At 34.5% G+C, this 23,869-nt stretch overlaps 1 protein-coding gene across 10 annotated transcripts in view; it reads left to right on the top strand.

Moving 5' to 3' along the window:
- Nucleotides 1–23,869, top strand: part of LOC123525825 (multiple PDZ domain protein-like) — a 284,883-nt gene that overhangs the window by 203,975 nt on the left and 57,039 nt on the right. The gene's annotated exons all lie outside the window — the stretch shown is intronic.

Here is a 23,869-nt window from a genome sequence, read left to right as displayed (position 1 = left end):
CATGACCAGCAGTCTCAAACCCCAAGCTTATTTTCAGACTGCAAGTTTGGAAAGGTTTTCTCCCCTGACTTACAGACACCACACTTTTGTCTGAATGGAGGCAGTGATACCAGAGAAAAAAAGTAAAAGGGAGAAACATCATGAATTCAGGGCTTTTAATAGGGCAGGCATATGATACAATTGCAGTGCTTTATGAGATAGCATTTTTATTTTGCAATCACAATCCTTTTTAAGATGGAAAACTTGGTAAAATATAGGTCCTACAGTGCTAAACTTAGAGTTAACCCTTACCGTGCTGGACACGATTGATTCTGCCTTTGCGACAAGTGTAGATCATGATCAGCCTGCACATCCGTGCAGTCTGATCATGATCTGCACTGTTCGCCATTCAGTCAGTATTTTTAAGGTAAGCATCCCTTTTAACAGTTAATGGTACAGTCCAAATTGAAAGATGGACACGTTCATTATAGAAAATTAGCAGTGTAATAAAATGACCATATTAGATGTTAGCCTTGTTCATTCAGATGTTTATTTTAACAGACTGTTCACTTGTTTGACCAGCCATTTTCTGCCCAGTCTCAAAGGAGCCAGAAAAATTGATTCAGACTTACAATATTTGTAAATAGATATACAAATATAATGATTATAAATAAGAAATATAAGAAATGAGACAAGAAAATCAACACCAGTTCAAATATATGAAAACTCCCATTCACTGGTTCTATATATTAATGGATCTTGCATTTGCAAAGAATTTGTATTACTGTAGAGCAGGACAGTTTTGTAGTTTGTTTTTTTTCGCAATTTTATTGTGTTAGAACTTATTTGCAGTATCAAGAAGTGACAATTTTGTGCTGTTCCAGTAGTAAATTTATTGAAAATATGGTTTACGTAAAAGTTTTAAATTTAAAAATTTGCAGAATAACACAATCACCAACATTAGTGAAAATTAAACAGATATGAATATTTTTGATGAACAGCATTTATACTGTTATAAGGAAACTGATGTCTTTTTCTTAAAATATTTCTGCATAAAGAATGCATATAATATTGTGAAATTCAATGCTACCGTTGGAAAAACTGATATATATAAATGTTATTCTGCCTGCAGAACTCCTCAGTAATCTAGGTATTTTATTCCATGAAATATGCATCTTTTATCGGACATTTTATCTATACTTTCATACTTTCGCTCTGGTTGATTCTCCATTATCAACATTATGACAGCCTTTGCTTTACAGAATGTTCCAACATGTCGATAACCACTTTGTATCCTGATATTATAAAAGCATTTTTTTTCCAGAAAGATAGATATATCATAGATCAGTCGTATTTAACAATTCTTTTGGGATCAATAGGGCTTTTGGGAAAATTTATGAGTGGCAGTCTTATCTGAGTGATAAAACAATATCATTTTGACATTTTTATGGGGAAAAGTGTAAAAACATGACACAGTAGGTCATATTTTATGATGTAAAAAATACAAGGGAACACCTCCATGCTTTAGCGTGGAATGAGAAAATTGCTAAAGGATTTCATTATCTCAGGTCTCCAATGGATATACAGCTGAAATAGTTGACACAAAATCAAAAAATCAAATTCTTCTTGTTCTTGTTGTTATAGTATCAATATAGATGTACCGTACATAGTTAAAAAGATACAATTATTTCTTACTTTAAAGTGTGTTTACTTAATCTGCAGTGCCAGGTTAGGGTAACACCTCAAAATTGCTATAAAATACCATGTTACTGTAAGTGTACTTACATTAGCGCAGCTAAATTTTAGTACAAACGCCTTGAATTGAGTAGTTTCGACTTACCGTATTAGTACGTACTTGTATTAGCGCAGTATCACCAGCGCTAAAATAGCCAGTTGGTGGCTGAATGGTATTCGTAATGAAATCGACCAGGCACGCACATAAAAATGCATAGGTCTACAGTATGACATAAAATCTACATTCGTTAGTGTTAATCTGTATATTGTAAATTTGTACATGTACACAGTGCAGAATGGTGATAATTGTTTGTTTTCAAATTTGCACTTGGTTTTCAAAGCAGTATAATGTTATGGTGACACTTGTTATTAGCGCGACCGGACAAACTGGCAATCTACTCCGAAGGTGTTATATACCATGTTTATGGACAGTGGCGAAGAAAAAAAGCAGCTTAATTTACAAAAATAGATGACTTTTTTACTAATATTCGAACAGGTTAAATTATTCTATTAAAAAAAATCTGCAGAATAATAGTTAGGAATGCAGTTATTGTCGTATTTACACAATTAGTATAAAATTATATTTCTCTGTGTTCTGTTGCATTGTGATTACGGTATTTTCAATACTATAAATATCCCTTTTTAGCTCATCTGATTTTTTGAAAAAAAAATGATGAGTTATTGTCATCACTTGAGCGGTTGTCGGCGTCTGCGTCGGCGTTGCCTGGTTAAGTTTTATGTTTAGGTCAGCTTTTCTCCTAAACTATCAAAGCTATTGCTTTGAAACTTGGAATACTTGTTCACCATCATAAGCTGACCCTGTATAGCAAGAAACATAACTCCATCTTGCTTTTTGCAAGATTTATGGCCCCTTTTGTACTTAGAAAATATCAGATTTCTTGGTTAAGTTTTATGTTTAGGTCAACTTTTCTCCTAAACTATCAAAGCTTTTGCTTTGAAACTTGGAATACTTGTTCACCATCATAAGCAGACCCTGTACATCAAGAAACATAACTCCATCTTGCTTTTTGCAAGAATTATTGCCCCTTTTGGACTTAGAAAATCAGTTTTCTTGGTTAAGTTTTATGTTTAGGTCAGCTTTTATCCTAAACTATCAAAGCTATTGCTTTAAAACTTGCAACACTTGTTCACCATCATAAGCTGACCCTGTACAGCAAGAAACATAACTCCATCCTGCTTTTTGCAAGATTTATGGCCCCTTTTGGACTTAGAAAATATCAGATTTCTTGGTTAAGTTTTATGTTTAGGTCAACTTTTTCTCTTAAACTATCAAAGCTATTGCTTTAAAACTTGCAACTCTTGTTCACCATCATAAGCTGACCCTGTACAGCAAGCAACATAACTCCATCCTGCTTTTTGCAATAATTATTGCCCCTTTTGGACTTAGAAAAATCATTTTCTTGGTTGAATATTATGTTTAAGTCAACTTTTCTCATAAACTATCAAAGCTATTGCTTTAAAACTTGCAACAGTTTTTCACCATCATAAGTGGACACTGTACATCAAGAAACATAACTCTATCCTGCTTTTTGCAAGAGTGATGGCCCTTTTTAGACTTAGAAAATCATGGGTAGGACAATATTTCTATTATACAAAAAAAATCAGATGAGCGTCAGCACCCGCAAGGCGGTGCTCTTGTTTAAGCCTTTCATTTCAGTCTAATATTAGCGCTAGACATGAATTAGCGCATGCCCGATCCCGCTTATAGCGCGAAAATTAGTACTCCGCTAATATTAATACACTTACTGTATACTATTTTTATGCCCCCAGCATCTACTGATGCGGGAGGCATATAGCGATTGTCCTGTCTGTCCCTCCGTACGTACGTACATACGAGGTTAACCAAATGGGACTGTTTCATCTAGCATCAATACCCCTTACTAGAATGACTTGATACTAATGCAGATGTAACCTGTGACCATTCCTTATCTTCAGACATCACTTGACTTCAGTTTGACCTTGACCTTGACCTCATTTTGGACTTAGGTTGCTTTATATGGGTCATCTCTTGGTTAACCAAATGGGACCGTTTTGTCTATCATCAATACCCCTTACTAGAATGACTTGATACTAATGCAGATGTAACCTGTGACCATTCCTCATCTTCAAACATCACCTAACCTCAGTTTGACTTTGACTTCGTTTTGGACTTGGGTGCAAAATCTATCAGCAAGGCTGCCACTGGGGGCATCAAGCATTTATTGAACGCAGCTTCTTGTTTTCAGTGTTTCTTATATTTATTACACACAGATTAAGATTGAGTTTGATTGACAGATTTTTGATTGGATGATCTGTCACATGTTTTCACGACTTCACAAAGTCTTTAGTCAAATAGCGATGACACAGTGAGATGTGATTCTGTAAACTTAACTCTGTTTCCCTTAACTGACAATGTTAAACAATGTTAAACAGTATAAAATAATTGTTCGTGGAAAAGTACTTGAATATCCTTTAGATGGGATAAGAAGACACTATGCTCAAGTAACCTTGAAGGTGTTACAGTAACACAATGATCCACTTGGGGTTGTAAGGAGATGAGGAAATTGCTTGAGATGTTGAGGGCTTTAAGAGATCCAGTCATAGAAAATACACAGAAAATGGCCTAAGGTCATGTGATTTGCTCATGCTTGAGTGAGTGTTTTTTTGCTTTACATCAAAAATATATTGAAGTTTTATGTAACATACATGCATACATTTAATGTTAGGTGTTACCATTTTGATGGTAAAACATTACTTGATGTAGAAGTAATGATCGTATTCAATATTGAACTTGTACATCAGCAGTAATAACACCAAAACACCACCAGCATTTTTATACACCGTCTGAAAGACAGGACATATTATGGAACACTTGGTGGGTGGGCGCGTGGGGTGGCTGGCGGGCAGCGTCCACAAACTTTGTTTGGAGCATTTCTTCTTCATGAATGGAGGGATTTTGATGTAATTTGGCACACATGTTCACCATCATGAGATGGAGTGTCGTGCACAAGAACCAGGTCCCTACATCTAAGGTCAAGGTCACACTCAGGCCAAAGGTCAGATACAAGAATGACTTTGTCTGGAGCATTTCTTCTTCAAGCATGGAGGGATTTTGATCTAACTTGGCAGTTGTTCACCATCATGAAATGGAGTGCCATGCGCAAGAATGAGGTCCCTAGTTTAGAATTACTTACTTGTTGTTACTATAAATAGCTTATATTGTAACTTTTTATGCCCCCGAAGGGAGGCATATTAGTTTTCAACTGTCCGTTCGTTCGTTCCTTAGTCACAACATTAACTTTTTGCATGAAGGCACTTTACTCGCGAACCACTGCACTCAGGACCTTTAAACTTCACATGCTGATAGTACTAATTGAGTACACGACCTCTACTGGCTTTGGGGTCAAAGGTCAAGGTCAAAGGGGCCAACGTTAACTTTTTGCATGAAGGCACTTTACTCGCGAACCACTGCACCAAGGACCTTCAAACTTCACATGCTGATAGTACTTATTGAGTACACGACCCCTACTGACTTTGGGGTCACCAGGTCAAAGGTCAAGGCACTGCGGGGGCATTTGTCACCATTAGTGACAGCTCTTGTTTATTACTAGCCGTAGGGAAAAATTGAGACCACTCTTCATAGTACAACATGCATGTGACTTATCTCTACCTGGTTTGGATCTTTGTGTGGACTAAGGAATTTTTTTATTTATTTTTTTTTTTTTGTTAAGATTAACTTCTCTCTGTTGTTCTATTTTCAAATCAGCCATTTTGAAGAATTACTACACAACCACAGAATTAAAATTCCATTTGCAAATATGGGTGCTAGCTAGTGTAAAGAAATTTGCTATGAAGGGCGTGTATTGTGACATTCTAGCACTCTTGTTTTGGCATTAAGCATACAGCTTTAAATAACTGAGAACAAATAAATCGTTACTGATATCAATGGTTAAAGAAATCTGTGTTCACTGTATTTGTTTTCTGTAGACAAACTTAATTGCTGAGGGAGCACTCAGCCTTGAGGAAAGATAACGGATTAAAAGGCTACATTCGTCTAAGATATTCCTGGTGTCTAGTTCTGTTACATAAAAATGATTTCTCTTTGGATTTTTTCTAAGAGAATCATCCATTTTGAGACATATTCTAGAAAGAGTGTTGGAGAAAAAAACTGCTGATATAAATATAGCTCTCCATGATTTTTGCTGATAAATGCAGCTGTGGAGGGAAAAACACATTAAAAGTTTTATCCCTTGCAAATACTCCATTTGCTTTTAAATTTGAGAATTAAGTTGTACAATAAAGGTTTTTTCAATCTAAAGATAAATGGTATCAACAACATCATTAATAAAACATTCTTAAGTTCTTGTTCAAAATGGTGTTAGTGTTGGTGGATTTCCAGCTTCAGGTTCTATCATCCTGCATTTGTATCTCAACTTAAATACTTGCTGAAAAACTTGGCCAGAAACTTTGTATGCTTTGTCAAGTTTGCTAGACTGCACTTAATTGCTGCCAAAGCTAAATATATACATGTGTATGTATGAAAGATGTTAAAACACCAAACTTGGCATGTAGTATCATGTCAGGTTGTTCAAATGGAGGCAACTGGGCCTATTTGGAGCTGCTTAGAGCTGAAAATAGAAATGTCTTTTAACAACTTCTCATGAACTGCTTGATGAATATTCATGAAACACGCCTGTAGCATCATTTTAAGGTCCTGTTCAAATTTTGTTCAAATATTATGTTTGGTCCCTTTAATGGTCCACTAGAGCTGAAAATAGATGAACAGCTAGATGGATCTTTATTAAACTTGGTCTGTAGCATCATTATAAAGTCCTCTTTTAATTTTGTTCAAAAATAGGCCCTTCGCTCTTTCTAGGGATCTTCAGAACTAAAAATAGATATAACTTTAAATGATTTCTTCAATGAACCTCTTGATAGATCTTCATCAAACTTGGACTTAGCATAGTTATAAGGTCCTCTCCCAAATTTGTTCAAATGGAGGCTTGTGGCCTCGTTCAGGAGCCTTTAGAGCTTAAAATAGAAAAATACCTGGACAATAGCTTTAAACAATGTCTTCTCATGAACTGCTAGACGGATCTTCATCAAACTTGGTCTGTAGAATCATTATAAAGTCTTCTTTCAGTTTTGTTTAAGTGGAGGCACTTGGTCTTTTTAGAGGTCACAGTAATTAATAATAGAAATGCCTTTTAAACAATTTCTTCTCAAAAACCAACTAAACATTCTACTCTCAGAAAATTTTAATTAGCCCTATTTCAGAATGACTTTTGTGTTCTTGCTTAAACTTTTCATCTTTTTTGGCATTAGCTTTGTCGTCTGCTGACAACTCTTTTTAACTAAATTTCTAGGTTTCACTGCTCCATAGAGAAATAAATATTTTAAGAATGTCCCAGTCCTGAGTTCAAAACAATTTAAAACTGAAAAAAGTATAGAAGAAAACAAAACATGTTCAAGATAATTGGTATTTCTCATTCTCCTGTGTTTAGTAATTGTAGCTCTGAGTGTAATCACATTTCAGTGGAGAAACAAGCATTAATGTCATCATTTCTTTGGCAACAGATTTAATCTTGAAGCATGTATTATATGCAACATTGCTTAAATTTCTTCAGCTGCATTATTTAACAATTTCTAAGTATTTTGCACTAGCAAAGAAAACAAAAGTTAGCTATCTCTAGTTTGGCGGTGGAGCATCTCCCTTACATTACAGATTAACTTTTACCTAGACTTACACAGTCTGTTGAGATTAAACATTTCCCATTTTATTTATTTATTTTTTTTTAAATATATATATCAAATTTTCTGAGAGAGGATTTTATGGTCAAGTGCTTTACAGGTAATGACTCTAGCGACTGATGCCAGTCTAACTTTTACCCTGCTAAATTTCTAAAAAGGACAGGACCATCATTCAATTTGGGCAGTACCATTTATTATTCGAAGGGATGTTCAGGCTGATCATGGTATGCACTGGTCACAAAGGCAGAATCACCTGCAGCTATGCAGCAGGCTAAAGGTTATCAGAGATATGACCTGAGAGGGACACAGTAAGAGACAGTCCCAAAAACAGAATCAGTTTTAGATACCGACATATCCAGCTAACTTAGTTTATTTGTGAACGGACAGCCTTGTAATTCTTAAGAGTGCTGAAGCCATTTTTAATCTTGTGGGAAGACCCAGTACTGACCTAAAGTCTATGTTAATATGTTCAAGAATGCAGATATTAAAAAAGAAAAGCTTTGGAATGTTAAAAAAGTATTTGATCTGTTGGTTTTTACTTAGATGTATGAAAGTGGTTGCAATTTTTGCATTTAGGAAGAAATGGTAGATGTGTTAAGTCATAACAGAGTGACTAAATAGTTGATAAAGCATGTTGGAAACTAACCAGAATTTGTTTATCTTTAAGAGTCATAGCAACAGTTTCATTCCACTATCATTATGAGTAACAAAAAAAAAACAAAAGAAGAGAACAATAGCTGAAGCAGGATAAGATAATACTGTCTTTAAAGTATCGAATGATGTGTGGGAGGATGCTATATTGCTTCATAAAAATGCCAGGAATGTCCGACATACTTTAAGTTGTTGTTGGAATTGACAGTTTCACATTGATGCCTTGACAGAAAATCTACAAATAAGAGTATTTCGTTTGGTGAATTTACAAATTAGGTCAGTCTGTCAGCCAAAATCTTTGAATTTGAATAGAAGAAATATATTTTTGTTGGATTGCTACATTTCATTTGATCTTAGTTTACAGTTTAGACACTTCCAGGGAGTAATAGTTCTCTCCCAATGCATGCTCTTATTATATACCTAGGAATTTTCTGCCCTTTATTCAACATCTATTGAATATGCAAAAATATTCAGCGGTTGGACTACTTGTTTTCCATGCATCAAACAGTTCAAAGTTTCAAACGAGTTTTCAGCCTTATTTGTCTGAGTATATATATATATTGCATATATATATATATATATATATATATATATATATATATATATATATATATATATATATATATATATATATATAACAGAAGGATCATTATAGCAGTATCTTAATCTGCATTGATGCATTCGGCTTTTGTAGATTTTGTCAGACCGGATCACACTCGGTGCAAGTGCCTCGAGAGATCTAGGGCTGGCAGAATCCACTCTGGTCGAAAACAACAGTGCAGATCAAGCTGTTGTTATAATAACCCTATGATATTGCTTTAATTATGCATTTACTGTGTTTTCAGTCAGATATTAATGTTTGTATAGGGAATACAGGAGTGCACTGCTGTCAGATCTAGAAAAATATTGAATCAATTGCATTATCAATTGATTGCAATCCCATCTAATGTATAAATTGCATTGTAAGGCATAAACCTAAAGTTATTGAAGTTGAAGAGAATTGGCATAAGCAATGAATCTTTGGCTTTAAATTACATGAAATTGTGTTGATGCAGAAATTGAAATGGTAGAAGGTTGTTGTAAATCTTAATGAAGTATTTAATGCATCACAGAATCACTTACATTTTTGCTGTGGGATGTAATTAACTTAGATAACTCTGAGAAAGTAGTTCTGTAATGTATGTACATGTTATGTTGTTATTCTGTCTAGACACTAGTCTTGCTTCTAGTTTTTGGCTCCAACTGGCTCATTGTAAATCATCAGGAGTATCAGATATTCAGACCTGAGGCAAAACTGGGTGAAAATATTGGCGGTGGTTTTCACTGCTATGTTTTAGTAGTGAATACCCTAAACTTACAAAGTCTGTTGAGATCAAGTAACATAGCTGTAATAAGGTTTATTCTTTCTGCGTACTGACACTGATATTTACCCAGAAAACCCTTTTCTCTCTAGGCTCATCTCAACATAGAGTCAGAGATAAGAGACATTGTAATATTTTTCAGAAAGTGCTTTTTAACAGAGTTTTATGGCAGAGATGTTTATTTCAAAGGATAACTACTGATGCCAGTCTATGAATACCCCGTTCAAGTTGCATTTTTACGGAAGGGTGGTGGGGCATCTTAGCTTATTTCAATATTTCCCCAGTAAATATATGGAGAAGAGAAGTCATATTAGGGAAGGGGAATTAAAGCGTAAGGAAAGTCTGACAATAAGTTAATTCTGTATGAAAGCCATCCTCAGGCCATTCATAATGTTGAAATAATTTTTAGCTCGACTATTCATAGAATAGTGAGCTATTGCACTCGCCCATGCGTCGGCGTCCGCGTCCGCGTCCGCGTCCCGATTTTGGTTAGGTTTTTAATGTAAGCTGGTATTCATAACCACTTGTGGAATGGATTGAAACTTCACACACTTATTCACTGTGAAAACTGACTTACATTTGCACAGGTTCATAAACTCTATTTTGCTTTTTTACAAAAATTATGCCCCTTTTTCGACTTAGAAATTTTTGGTTAAGGTTTTGTATGTAGCTGTTTACTCAGTAACCACTTGTGGGAATGTATTGAAACTTCACACACTTATTCACTGTGATGAACTGATCTACATTGCACAGGTTCATAACTCTATTTGCTTTTTTACAAAATTATGCCCTTTTTCGATCTTAGAAATTTTTGGTTAGGTTTTGTATGTAAGCTGGTATCTCAGTACTTACTAATGGGAATGATTGAACTTCAATACTTGTTCACTATCATGATCTGACATGCACTAAGCAAGTCCATAACTTACTCTCTTTTTTCAAAATTATGCCCTTTTTCGACTTAGCAGTTTTTGGTTAAATTTTTGTATGTAATCTGATATCTCAGTATCTACTAATTGGAATGGATTGAAACTTCACACACTTGTTTCATGTCATGATCTAACATGCACTGTGAAGGGTCCCATAACTTACTTGGCATTTTACAAAATTATGCCCTTTGACTTAGCAGTTTTTTGTTAAGTTTTTATATGTAAGCTTGGTATCTCAGTATCCACAATTGAAAGGATTGAAACTTCACACACTTGTTCACTGTCATGATATGACATGCAGTACAGAGGTTCAATACTCTACTTTGCATTTTACAAAATTATGCCCCTTTTTCAACTTTTGTATTCATTCAGTTGACAAGGCTGTTGAATAGTCGAGCGTTGCTGTCCTCCGACAGCTCTTGTTTTAATCGGACCACTATAGAAAAAGATATGGTATATGAATTTTAAGGAAATGGCTGATCAAGGAAGCAGCCATTTTAGTGTGTTTATGACGTCATTTACACACTGTTGAATTCTTTATTTAGCAAATAACCTGTTTCTTGAGTGTAAGATGTAAAACATGATAATTTCTTTCATTATAGCTGGAAAAAGTAGAGCAATTATTTTACAGAAATAAGTAAATACAGTTTTTTTGTTGCCATGGAAACAAAATGGCCACCAGTTTGACCAAATATTTAGATGCTCATAACTTTCTCATTTTTACTCCGATTTTGAAAAAAAAAATTCACTTCTTTAAATGATTTAAGAAATCCGAGCTGACAAAATTAACGCAAGATCAATGTTGCCTTTCCCTTTGATATAGACCCGTTTTCCCTATGTATAATAGGGAAGGGGCATTAATACAGTATGCAGTATTTGTGTACTGGACCTACATCACAACAAAGTGAGATGTGGTGTAAACAGGCCAGAAGTTGGCTGGTACTGTGTGAAGTCCTCAGAAAACTTGTTAAAACTAGTATTTTCCATACTGTTATTTATTACCTTTCACCAATTTACATCCTTTTGAAGTACAGAAAAAAGAAATATAAAAGAGTGATCCAATGTGGTTTTCAAAAATTTAATAGTCTATATATATCCTGCACTTTAAGAATGTGGGAAGTACACTGGGAATGTATTTCAGGTGGAAGTCATATTTACCTTCCTATTCAGGTCAGTACAGCTTTTCATGTAATCATCAAGCACTATACTATGGGATATCACAATGGCCTGATAAATACTACATGCATTATGTATCTTTTTTGTCATTTCTCAGTGCCTTATATATACATTTTACAAACACACTGTATATGAAGATACCAGACTTTAAAAATACAAAGTACTGAAAAAGGGTCTGTTGTAAAAAAAAAATATTTTAATGCAGTCTTGTGATCTTTTTAAGAAAATTGGGCATAACATAATTTTTTCAGAGAGACAACAATATGCAAACCAGATACTAAGTTCTAAGAAAATTGGGCATAACATAACTTTTTCAGGAGAGACAGCAATATGCAAACCAGATACTGTATAAATTTCATTTATTGCTAATTTAGGAAAGGTTGATTGTATGAAATTGCCAGAATTATGTAGAGAATATGTAAATTTCATGATTGTTCAGCATTATAGCTGTCTTTATAGCCAAGGACAGCTTCGAATCATGCTTTTGCTGAATGTACTGGTTTAAAGCATCTTGCTTGCAGATTTGCACTTCAGTATTAGAACTTGAAATTGATAGATATTTGATAATTTGTGGAAGTTGTTAGAAGCCTTTGTTTAATAAAGTGCAACCTGCGGTAACAGGCTAAAATTTGTTTGTTGAAAAATATTGCACATTTCATTACCTCTCATGAACAGACTCAATCAAACCGAGTCTGCGATTATTCCTTCCTGGTAGCATTCTTTGCTTCCAAAGGATCTTTTTACAGATTTTATTAACTATCACAACAGCAATCTTTAAGTGCTGTGAGGCAGCTGTAAAAAGTCTCCCTGTACTTGGATTCAGTGTTGTTATATTTTCTGGTCCTTTGGGATCATGGAGTCCATTCAATGGGTGCGTAACAGAGTTCCCCTTAAGCCGGTGCTAGGGGGCATGAGAGGTGTTGCACATTTCATTACCTCTCATGAACAGACTCAATCAAACCGAGTCTGCTATTATTCTTCTTGGGTGCATTCTATGCTTCTAAAGGATCTTTTTACAGATTTTATTACTCTGGAGAAGTTCATATATAACTGGTTTGTAGGATAGCAGTTCATGTGAGTATTCACAATATACCAAATTGTCCTTTTGACTGCATACTACAAAATATGGAGTGCAGTGTTGAAATGGATGTTGGAGCTATTTGCTGAAAATAGCATATGAAAGATGGTGGAAATTTGTTGTTGTTGCATTTGGTAATGAGGATAGTTAAAACAAAATACAGATAAAAGACAACAGGAAAAGAGACTGGTTGTTAAACTGGTAATGATGGGAAAGAAGATATAATTATGTTAACTAATATGAAAAATGTTGTTCATGTGTGTAAAGATGCATATGGTACATTAAGAACATCATTGTAAACATCATCAGCTATAACATTTCCACTGATTCTCAGTAGGAAAAAAAGTAAACTCAGAGTGGGATTGGGAGCATAATAAGAAGTAAACAATTGCTGCATAAAATACAAAACATTTAGGTAAACGTTATGTATAATTTACTGTAATCTCAAGATTGAATTTCAGATACTTGCCTTGCTTCAGGGTCGTGAAAACTTGCGACATTTGGATTCTGTATCTTTTCAAATGAATGATAAAGATAACACCATAATTACTCTTTAATATTCAGTGCACTCATGTTCCTTTTAAACCATTCCTTACTGTCATATGATAAATATTTCCTCCTTAATTAATTAGCTGCACAAACTTCTCAAAAATTGCTGAATCACATGTGCAAAAAAATTTCCAAGCATGCAGCAAAATAATGGAAACTGATCATGTGACAGTATGAATTTAATGTTCATGAACAGTTCATTAACTTATTCCTTATTGTAAAAGGTTGAATAAACCTAAGTATTATGTATAATGAATGAATATTTCAGTGTTCATGAACTGTTCATTAATTAAGTTTACTTGTTCATGAATGCACTTTATGAACAGATCATGAGCAATTCATGAACACTTCTTGAATGCTCATGAAGTGTTCATGAACTTTTCATAAAAATACATGAACTCATAAACATTATCTCGATTGGGTAATAGTACAAAGACATTCAGTAAGGCAGACTCCACTTCAACACTCCAGTTTTCCAGTCCATACTTTTTTGTATGCTATTAGTGCTAATACTGGGAAAGCATTATTAATTTTCATGGACTTCTTAGCTGCATCAATCAATAAAATTAAATGAAGTCTCAATTAACAAATAAAATTTGCTGGCCACATGGCCTAAATGCTATTCAGGGTGAAACCAAGAAATATTATCCTCATGTTTGTTATTTTTAGTTAAGTTGTTCATTTGATATAATGTAGTAGGAAACAAGTCAGTAGCTTTAGCTTGTGGTATGTAAGCCTTTTAAAATTGAAAATTATTATTTAAATAGATTGTGGCAATATTTTCAAAAGAGATATGATATTTAATCTGTATACATTTACAGTATATAATTGTTGTACATTAAAATAATTATGTACAAGAATGTGCATTAAAGAGATATCTCAATGTTGGAGTTCAGTGGGTTTTTTTTTTTTTCAAGAGTTTTTATTTATTTTTACGTTACTTCATCTATGAATAACAAAATTTTGAAAAGATAAGTGTTTGTTTGGTGTTGAACATTTTGGATTTTACTGGGTTTCATACTGCAGTCTTTGGAGAGTTTAATTTAAAACTGTCCTTTCATCTTGCAGATGTCTCTAAATTGCAGACAAGCAGCTGTATTTATTATGCATCAAGTGAAAATTGGAACCTTCTATAGAAATACCTTGATCTTGTAGCATGCTGTTTACAAAATATGCTTTTAGCAAGGTAAAATGATTATTTCACATAGCAGGCAGTCTGATTTGTGCTTTGATTGGTTTACCAGTAAATGACCTTCACCTTCCATGCAGAAGGCATTTTTCCTATCATAAATGTTGATAACACTGATTTAATGCTTGTTTAAATAGTAAAACAGGTGGCAGAGGACGTAGACCAGTGAGGTCATTTCTGTCTGTCCTTATTTCCTGGTCTCATATAGATAGGACTTGATATTGACGGCTGTATGCAATCAATAAGATATATGAGAAAAGAAATTAACTTTATGTTACTGCTGAAGCAAATACAGTTTGTACTAGCTAGGTGTTAATATATCATACTGCGAACTATGTGTAACATTGTATTTTCGTATCTGATTCTTCCCTTCCGTAATTTATGAAGTGATGGAATTACTGGAATATGTCTTGACGTTTCATTTGAATTAAGTGATATGTACATGGTTGGATAGATTTTCATCAACGTTTATTTAGGGAAATTTGATTTAGTTAAAAGATGCAGAAAGTGTTTGACAGCACTCAGCCACTAATTATCATTTCCTCAAAACATAACTCTCATAAAATTGGATATGCAGTCAGTAAGGGAGGCAGCTCAGTTTATATTGGAAATGACTATATAGAGATTTACTGTAGTGTATTCAGATGAGCTTTGAAGAGAATACAATCTGTAATGAGTGAATTGTTAGGATTTAACAGGAACTGTTGGTGTGGGAATGGTGAATTATGATAGAATAGTTGGAATTCCTTAGAATTTGTTATATAAAGCTTATAATTTATGCACGAGAGAAAATTAATGGATTGAAATTGATTTAAAGTCATTCTAGTTAATATCTTCTGTGATCATTAATTATTATTCATGAAAAATCTCCAATCAGATTTCTATTTTCCCCGGCATTACTGCCTGGAATACCATAGGAAGAGGTGTTAATTGTTCAGTTATTCAGTTAAGTTGCTTTCAAGGGGAAGTTTTTAATCTATTTATGTAATTTATGGATATCAGTGTATCATTCTATACCTTAACATTGGATTTTGGATGTGATTGAAACTGGATTTATCAGAATGAAAGATTGGATTTTCTGTGGAGCAATCCCTTGAAATGAACTTGCATATAGATGAAACACCACAAGGTGAGATATAAACTTGCAGGTTTATTTTCAAAGGCTTTTTCCAGCATCAATAGTATATGCACATCAACAGGTTCTAATGGTATTTGACAGCTGTATTTAAATGTCATAATTTATTAACTGTTTAGTACTACAGAATGTTTTAGTATTGGTGTATACTTTAAAGGCTCATAATGCCATTGTTTATTATGTGGCTGCCAAATTTTCTGTTATGATAATAAAATGTACCAATTTGTGTTAAATCCCATTCCTCTAATATTTGTCAAAGGTCTGATTATACTGATGAACATATTAGAAAGTATTTTTGAATCTATTGTTTCTGCTTACCTCCCTTTTATGACTTTAACTATAAAAGTTCATTTGCAGTATTAAAAGTAGCACTTCTATTTGGACAGCTGTTTCATCTGTTTTTAACATAAAATTTAAAGTATTATAGAACTATAAATCCTCCTTATAAATAGTGCTGATGTTGATTAGCAATTTTGATCAACACTGAGGCGTATGAATGTATACTATGTTATCATCAACTTTTGTGTGGGAGGGGTGTGGTGGTGGTGGGTGGGGGGGGGGGGTGCGGAGGCTAATTTTTGGTTTCCTCAATCCAAGGACTTTAATCCCAACGTACAAATGAAAATTTGTTTTATCTTCAAAAGTTAAATTCACTAGTTCATAGTTCCACAATAAAAAAAAAGCGTTTTTTGCCAAAACCAAATCATTTCTTGCCCATGAAATTAAATAATTTCACAGTATTCACTATTAATGAATAATTTGTGTGATTTCAGTCCCAATGTCTGATTTAAAATAATTTTGTTAAATGTCTTTGAGGGGTGGTGCAAAACTATACGTTTAATGGACACTTCTAGTAAATAAAGAACAAGATACAATAGTTTTGCGCCAAAGCAATTTTTTCTCTCAAAAATTCACAAAATGTTCATCTTTGAAAGTGACCATTGGTATGCAATTTTTGAAACACATCTTGATAAATAATTAGAAATATTGTGCAAAAGGGAGTGCTTTTGAAATAATGGAGAAAATCAACATTCTTCTTGCTTTTTTCACCAATAAGTAACACTTGTTTTCACTCACAATATCAGTTTTCAGTGTCAGAATAATACAAATTAATGCGTAACTTGTTGGAAATGATTGTGTTGAAAACTTTCTCACCAGCTATGAGCAACTAGCTTTAATTAAACTTGGCGTTGGGCTGCTTTGCCTGATTCCTGGTAATTGTCCTCTCTTCAAATCATACTATTGAAATGGCATGTCTGATGCTAGGGTTATACAGGGTACCTGTGCCTTAAATAATACTCGGCCGTGTTTATTCACTGTCACAATGTGACCAAAAATGTGTAGGTATGTCCAAAATTCCATTGGTAAGACCAGAAGTTTGTAGGTATCCTAAACAAAAATCTAGCTACAAATAAATTAAACATGTTTCAGTTAAATCTAGGAGTATTCACTCTTTAAATGGACACTTCTAGTAATTATTACAAAATTGTGATGTTTGAAGAAAGTACATAGGAGAAAAATTATGAAGTATTATATTTTCTGACACACATTCTGACCTTAATTATTTGGTTTTGGGCTAATTTCTAGTCTCTATAGCTTACCAGACCTGACCAGACTTTTGTGATATTTCTTGAGCAATCATCAGTAATAGCTTTCATTGACTGTGCAGGAAAACATTTGATAGGAATGGGCAGGATTGTGCTTTAAATTAAGCCAGTGTAATGGCCCTTAGTTTAGTAAATTTTGCTATTTTGTATCCACATAATATCATTAAATATGTACTTTAGAGTACACAGAAATTTATAATTTAGAGGGGTTGCGGGAGGTCTAGGCTGGGATTGTTATTTTGAGTAATCTAAGCTTGGTATTTGAAAAAATGGGAATTAAAATCCTGATGTAAAGTCAGTATTAGAGAAAAAAAATATGGGGATGATTTGAAAGAATTTTTCAGAGGGGAGATGCATATAACAAGCCCTGATATTGAAGAGAAGCCTTACTGTAAGTCAATTACCTGCACAGGTATTCAGGTATATAATATTGGGCTAATAGAGGGCCTTCTTGTTCTGATATTAAAGCATATAGTTTTTGCCCCTTTCATTTTTAAAAGTACGAATGTTATTACTTGAGTAAATCACCTGAACCATTCATAAAAATCGTAATAACAGTAAAATCATGATACTTTCATTGACATTCCATCTACTCTTTCAAATTAGAAATAAAAATCTACTCTTTGTAACTAAGACCAGATGAAAGAATCAATAGAAAATGCACCTTTCCTCATACTGTTGTAATGAATAGAAAGAAACAATTAAGGTTTAGCAGAAGATCATTGAGTACTGTTTTATTTGAAAATTGAACAACAAAATAAAACATGTGCTGCTAAAGAATTGTCATTTTATTGACATGCCTTTTCAGGTAACTTCAAAGTTAAAAAAAAAAAAATTAAAAGCAGGATTATAGTTTAACCCTTATCCTGCTTAATTTCTGTAATGAACTTGTCCATCTTTCAATTTGAACAGTACCATTAACTGTTAAAAGGGGTGTTTACCAAAAACTGTTCAAACAGCAAACAGTGTAGATCTTGATCAGACTGCATGGATGTGCACGGTTGATCATGATCTTCACTGGTCACAAAGGCAAATTCAGTCGTGTCCAGCATGATAAGGGTTAAGAATTGTAAAACATAAAAAACTTACACAATTTTATGTATTTGGTATAATTTCGAAGGACTTAAATTGAAAAGAATGTAAGTTTTTCGTTGATATAATTTCTTTTTCTGTGAATTCTGATATGCATTTTCGACAAATTAACATTAAATTTTGTAGTTTAATCTAAGGGAAACCTAAATATCCTCAAAAAGTTGTTCCCCTTGAAAACAAAATGCCATTTGTAAAGAAGTATTCAGAATTGCTGAGAATAATCTTAGTCGTACTTTTGTGAAATTTCAGCACAAGGACATTATTTCAAATGCACCAGAAATGAAGATATATAACAGTTCTTTGAAATGGTTAATTTTTAAAGGCGTCAAACTGTCCATAAGTGTGGCCCTTTGTTCAGTCCTTTTACAGAATTCAAGGCATGTATCATTAAATTAACAGTTGTTTTGTTGAATAATAATTATACATCATGTTTTATATGCTGTTCAATTTTCATGTAGAGCGATGATGTTCAGATTTAAATCCTGTTAAAAATAACCTTCTGATATTTGGCAAATGTCAAATGGGTTGTCATCGATATACTTTAATACAGCTAGGTATAAGAAATTGAAAGTTGGAAGAGTGAAAGTGCTACATTCCACTATAAAATATATGTACATTGGACAAGCATCAAATGTTGGCATGAGCACCTGGACTCTCAAGCAGTTCATGTGGTCTGTTGCCAGTTTCCTTATATATTTGGATTCTTGAATACCTAACAAACAAACTGGATATAATACAAGCATTTGCTCTTTGCCTTGCAACCTCAAGGAAGTCTCCTTCAGTGTAGCTTCAGATTAAAGGGACAAGAAGGTGAATGGCGACTCTTTGAAGAAATTCTTGATAAATGCCGGGGTTGTCATTCAGGCGGATTATATAACCTCCACCTCCACCTACACATAGAATTGTACATCTAGAAACAAACAAGTAACAAAAACTGTGAAACCCCAGATGACTTATAACCTGACACTCCACCATGCCAACTACCTGACACTTGTAATATCTTGCCAGAAATGATTAGAACTTGTATGGAAACAAATCACAGAAGCTAAGAAATGACATCATCTTGAGCACGTAAGGCAGGCCAGATAATCATATTCATGAATAACTCTTCAAGATATGTCAAGACCTGGGTCATCTTACTTTTAAGCCAGAGCAAATTGTTCTCAGTACACAATATTGATCCACTTAATATTTGTTAAAGTGTGGTATTATTTGAACTTATCCCATCATTTTGTAAAAATCCTTATTGTTAACTTCAGTGAGGTTTTCATGTTGTGCTTCAGTCTGTTTGTCCAAATTTGGTGTTCTGTCCTATTATCTTGTGATTGGACATGCAGAGTAGATGACCTCTATTGATTTTGGGGTCACTCTGTCAGGTTCACAAGTGCCTGATCATGGGAAACCATTTCCGATCAATAGACCCAGAAAGTTGAAACTTCATAGGATGATTGGAAATGCAGAGTAGATGACCCCTATAGATTTTGGGGTCGCTCTATTTATGGTCAAGATCACAGGAGCCAGAACAGGGAAATCCATTGCTGATCAGTAACTTGAGAAACATTTGACCTAGAACCTTCAGACTTCATAGGGCAATAGGACTTACAAAGTAGATGACCCCTATTTTTGCGGGGATCGTTCTATTAAAGGTCAAGGTCACAGGGGCCATCTGTCGTCACACTTCATTTTCGATCAAAAACTGCAGAATCATTTGACCTAGAACCTTCAAACTTCATAGGTAGATACTGGGCATACAGAGTAGATGACCCATTTTTGGAATTACTGGATCAAAGGTCAAGGTCACAGGGGCCTGAATATTGAAAACCATTTCTGATCAATAACTTGAGAACCACTTGACCCAAAATGTTGAAACTTCATAGGATTATTGAACATGTAGGGTAGATAACCCCTATTGATTTTTGGGTCACTTAATCAACAGTCAAGATCACAGGGACCAGAAAGTGGAAAACTCTTTCCCATCAGTAACTTGAGAACCACTTGACCAAGAATGTTGAAACTTCATAGGATGATTGGACATGCAGAGTAAATGACCCCTATTGATTTTGGGGTCACCCGACCAAAGATCAAGGTCACAGGGGCCAGAACATGGAAAACCATTTCCAGTCCATAACTTGAGAACCACTAGGTCCAGGATGTTGAAACTAAGTGGGATGATTGGACATACCAGGTAGATTATGATCCCTATTGCAGCCGACCATCAGTGTCTCTTTGACTTTCGCTCATGTCCCCTATTGACTTCTTGCCTATTACTACTATGCATTGGGGGAGACATGCGCTTTTCTACAAAAGCATCTTTTAGTTTTAATAGATTGTCCTTTAGTCTTCACATTGTCCTTTGTCAGATTTTATTTCTAAATTTTTTAAACTTAATTGGGTGGAATGAGGGCAGGCAAAACCTATGTTCGTATTTCATTTTTCTGAGGCATGGTCACATTTTAACGTTGGATGTTTATGTCTTGTTCTGGTTACCCTCAGTATTGACTTTCTCAAAATCTAAATTTTGTAACTACAACATTGTTTTCCCACTTTATTAGCTTTAAACAATGGAGATCAGAGCTTAACAAGTCAGTTTTTTGTCTGGAACTTTCAAAAAATGAATCAATATTCCAAAGCCTTAGTGATGGTAATAAGCATCTTGTGGAATATATATTTGCATATTTATTCTGTCTTGGCTGGCCTTCTTGCTCTGTGTTATCTATCATCTGGTACATGTAAGACTGACTGTTTCTGTGTTGTTTGCTAGGTGTAACCGCTTTAATCATGGTAACATTTCATACTTTTTCATCATCTGCAGGTGTTTTTCACACAAGAAACTAAGAAAGGAAATGAGAGTGCATTTTATTTTTAGCTCACCTGTCCCATAGTGACGGTGTGTTTTTGTGATCGCATTTTGTCCGTCGTCTGTCGGTCCGTCCGTCCGACTGAGCAACTTAAAAGATAAGAGAGGGCCATCTAACTGTAAAGAGAACAAAAGAGAACAGTAGCTTCAATCCGTTAACAATAGATTATAGGACCAGTACCTCCTATACAACAAAAGAAAATAACAAAAGAAATGGCCCCCTATATCATTTCGGTGGCACGTCTGTCCATCGTCCGTTCACAATATCTTGTGAACACGATAGAAACCACATTTTGCAATCAATTTTAATAAAACTTGCACACAACTTATATTGGCATAATATCTCGATTCCTTTCGAAAACTGGCCAGATCCCATCATGAGTTCCAGAGTTATGGCCCCTTAAAGGGCCAAAATTTTCTATTTTTGGCTTGTGAACACAATAGAGACCACATTTTGCAATCAACTTTAATCAGACTTGCACACAACTTGTATTGGCATAATATCTTGGTTCCTTTCAAAAACTGGCCAGATCCCTTCATGGGTTCCAGAGTTATGGCCCCTTAAAAGGGCCAGCATTTGCTATTATTGGCTTGGGAACACGATAGAGACCACATTTTGCAATCAACTTTAATCAAACTTGCACACAACTTGTATTGGCATAATATCACGGTTCGTTTCAAAAACTGGCCAGATCCCTTCATGGGTTCCAAAGTTATGGCCCTTTAAAAGGGCCAGCATTTGCTATTTTTGGCTTGGGAACACGATAGAGACCACATTTTGCAATCAACTTTAATCAAACTTGCACACAACTTGTATTGGCATAATATCTCAGTTCCTTTCAAAAACTGGCCAGATCCAATCATGGGTTCCAGAGTTATATCCCTTTAAGGACCAAAATTTGCTATTTTGGCTTTTGCAGCCATATAGAGAGTTCATTTATGGTTTGATTTGATACAGACTTGCAAAATATCTTTAACAACAATAACTCTTGAATTCCATGATGAATCTGTTAGATCCATTCATAGGTTCCGGAGTTACGGCCCCTGATTGACCCCTGAAAGAGCCAAAATTTGTTAATTTTTACTTTGTGAACACGATAGAAGTGACATTTTATATTTGATTTTAACCACACTTACACACAACTTAAGTCACAATAAGATCTCGGTTCCTTTCGAAAACCGGCTAGATTCCATCTTGAGTTCTAGAGTTACTGCCCCTGAAAGGGGCAAAATTTGCTATTTTGGCCCTTTCAGCCATAAAGAGGTTTCATTTATGCTTTGATTTGATAAAACTTGCACAGAATGATTATCTTGATGATCTCTAGGCCTGGATTGAAACTGGGTCATGTCAGGTTAAAAACTAGGTCATTAGGTCAAATCAAAGGAAAAGCTTGTTAACAAACTAGAAGCCACATTTATGATCCTATCTTCATGAAACTTGGTCAGAATGTTTATCTTGATGATTTCTAGGCCAAGTTCAAAACTTGGTCATATGGGATCAAAAACTAGGTCACCATTTCAAATCAAAGGAAAAGCTTGTTACCACACTTGAGGTCACATTTATGATCCTATCTTCATGAAACTTGGTCAGAATGTTTATCTTGATGATTCCTAGGCCATGTTCGAAACTGGGTCATATGGGGTCAAAAACTAGGTCACCTGGTCAAATCAAAGGAAAAGCTTGTTAACTCTTGTTCATTTGAGGTGCATGAAACTTGGTCAGAATGTTTGTGTGCATGAAATATCGGATGAATTTTTATCTTGGTCATGTAGGGTCAAAAACTATGTCACCAGGTCAATTCAAAGAATAAGCTTGTTTACACTTGAGGCACCATTTTTTGGTCAAATCTTAATGAAAATAGGTCAGAATATTTGTCTCCATGAAATTACTAGGTAAAACATGTTTACACTGTTATTGTGTGTTATATACTCAGGTGAGCGACTTAGGGCCATCTTGGCCCTTTTGTTTTTTTTTGAATGAATGATATTACTGAAGAACAATCAAGTAAATGTAGGAACTATGACTTTTCATTTGAAAAATGTCTTGTGAAAAACTGACCTTCTATATATTTGTTACATATTATTATCAAGTAACAAGTAACAAGAAAACTAATCTTTTACAATCAGCTGGAAGTGCTATTTACATCCTATTAGTGTATAAAGAAATATAATATACTGATAGCTTAGATTTGCTAATGAATAAAAAATTGCAGAGTTTTGGGACTTTGTTTCTTGTTAACATACTATGTACATACAGTCTGCATATGCAATCTTGTGCGCGCCTAATCTTTCAAACCCTTGCACACAACTTAATGAAACTTCACACAAGTGATCAGTGCCAACCCTAGTTGTGCATGGTGCATGTTACGTTCTTTTAGATAAATATTCTGCATAGTTATGGCACTTTGTTTTTTGTTACTATACTGTATACATACAGTCTATATACATAAAGTCCACATAATTATGCAATCTTGTGTGCAATTGCAATGTACTGTGTCAGTGCATGCGGGGGGTACATTCATCACCTTTAGTGATAGCTCTAGTTTTCTTTACTGCCGGATATAGCTGAAGGTCGAGTGACATCATTTTCTGTATTGTCAAAAACATACATAATGCCTGGCGAGATTGCATAAAAATGTGCCCGCTGTCCTAAGGATATACTGACTAGTCAAACTTTGCTAAAACTTGAATAATTCGAACACTACCATTCGCACAAACTCATTGTTAGCTTAGGTCTCAGCAAAGTCCCTATTTATCTTGTTTGATGGCTCAAACTACCGATAA

The sequence above is a fragment of the Mercenaria mercenaria genome, chromosome 3, assembly GCF_021730395.1.
Source record: "Mercenaria mercenaria strain notata chromosome 3, MADL_Memer_1, whole genome shotgun sequence".
NCBI classification, from domain to species: Eukaryota; Metazoa; Mollusca; class Bivalvia; order Venerida; family Veneridae; genus Mercenaria; species Mercenaria mercenaria.
Note: the sequence above shows the minus strand (reverse complement) of the source record. Positions and strands in the feature narration are given on the sequence as shown.